The sequence below is a fragment of the Lactuca virosa genome, chromosome 5 (assembly GCF_052849685.1).
Source record: "Lactuca virosa cultivar CGN04683 chromosome 5, Lactuca_virosa_CGN04683_v6, whole genome shotgun sequence".
NCBI lineage: Eukaryota > Viridiplantae > Streptophyta > Magnoliopsida > Asterales > Asteraceae > Lactuca > Lactuca virosa.
Genome location: NC_136430.1, coordinates 365302078 through 365303806, shown reverse-complemented (window position 1 = coordinate 365303806; position 1729 = coordinate 365302078). Strand labels below are relative to the sequence as shown.

Genomic DNA, 1729 nt, shown 5'->3' with positions numbered 1-1729 from the left:
AATTGAAAGGAGGGAAGTGGAATGGTTTCCATTTCCCTTGTTTGTTTTGTATTAAAATGTAGAGAAAAGGGAAAAAAATGAATTCTATTTCCATCAATTTTATTCTCTATTATTTATAGGGAAAACTGAAAAGGGGGGAATAGACGCCTGAAGGCTTCCGAGAAATAGAAAAAAGAAGCGGAGAATTGACAATTGACATCGATTCCACAATTCGAGCCCTACAATCTACATTCGTTTTTCCCCTTTACGCCTGAAGGCTTCACATAACCAGTCACCGCTGCAATTACCACTGAATCTACCTTGTTTCGATCTACTTGTTGGTGAGTTCTTCAATCCTACAACGAATTACTTTCATATATGCTTTAGTGCTTCTATAGTTATTGTCACTCTCAATTTTTGCAATTCAACATCAATCTTACTTCATTTTTCTGAAAATCACACTTTTAATTGGGGCTATATTCATCGTTCCTGAGCTTCAAATTTAATTCTTATATACGATTTGATAACTATTAAATTGAATTTGGAATTATTTGAAGGAAGAAGAGACGATTACAATGAAATATGTGTTCTGTCGTATAAAGCAACCATAATCGGTTCATGGAAAGCTGCCAAAATCATCCTTGAAGTCAAGCTGGCCTTTTATCAATATTCATATACTGCACGGTGGGGGAAGTTAATGGGTTTTCCAATTTGTTGTACATTGAAGTCGATTACTACATAATCATGTGCAAACTTCAAAAAAATTATATTACAAACACTTTTTATTGGCCCGATGATGTATGGCTGTACAATGGGTTTATTGAAGGTTATATAGATATGAAAGAGGATGACTGTCTTCTGTATGAGAACAAATTAATGAATTAGAATTGTGTTGTTTATCTTTATTTGGTATTGTTAATAAGGTGAAGTGTGTATTGATATAAAGATGCAGTGATGTACACAATCACCTAATGAAAGCTTAACAACTGATAGATAGTCTTTATAATAAATAATTATGAAGGGTCTAGTGATAATTATAATAAATAATTGATAAAAACAATTGAGAAAATAAAACATGAGAAATACAAACTTACTGTGATGAATAAATAATTAAATCACAAATGATATTACTAAAATAAATTGTTGTTTAGGTGAATGTGGTAAAAAAATCATTTTTACATTGCTTACTAAAACCAAACAAGAGAATTGATTCTCAGTTATTTTTCCCTAGTGAATTATCTACTATACCAAACAGTGGAATCAATTCTCTTTCCCAACTTAATTCCCTTTCTCTCTATTTCCATTCTCTACTCCAATTCTATTTCCTTGTACCAAACACACCCTAAGAAGAATGGTGTTGTTGGTTTGTGAATTGAGGGTTGGTTAACAACCAACAGAGAAGAGAACAAGAAGAGGGATGCGGAGGGTCGATGACATGAAATTTGAGAATAAAGGGGCGGTCGGTTTTACGTAAGAGTTGGCTCGGGGCGGGTAGGGTTAGAGATATATTTTTTTTTGTTTATTTAATCATAAAAATATTGATAAAACTCTATAAAAGTTTTAACTAGGGGTATGGTTTGCCAAAAGTAACAAAGTCAGTCCCTGCTAATTTTTTGATGCAAATGGCCATTGTGGTTTGCAAAACTTGCATAGATGACCATTTTTATTAACGCCGTTAGGGATTGAATCTATAAGGGCATTTTCATCTTTTCAAGTATAAAATGACTGAATTTGTGACATTTGAAAAGGA

General features: G+C 32.7%; 1 long non-coding RNA gene across 1 annotated transcript; it reads left to right on the top strand.

Moving 5' to 3' along the window:
- Positions 1–206: 206 nt before the first annotated feature.
- On the top strand, positions 207–884 carry LOC145116534 (uncharacterized). Its single transcript, XR_013712151.1, has 2 exons — positions 207–320; positions 537–884. It is a non-coding gene; the product is annotated as an uncharacterized LOC145116534 (long non-coding RNA).
- The last annotated feature ends 845 nt before the right edge of the window (positions 885–1729 follow it).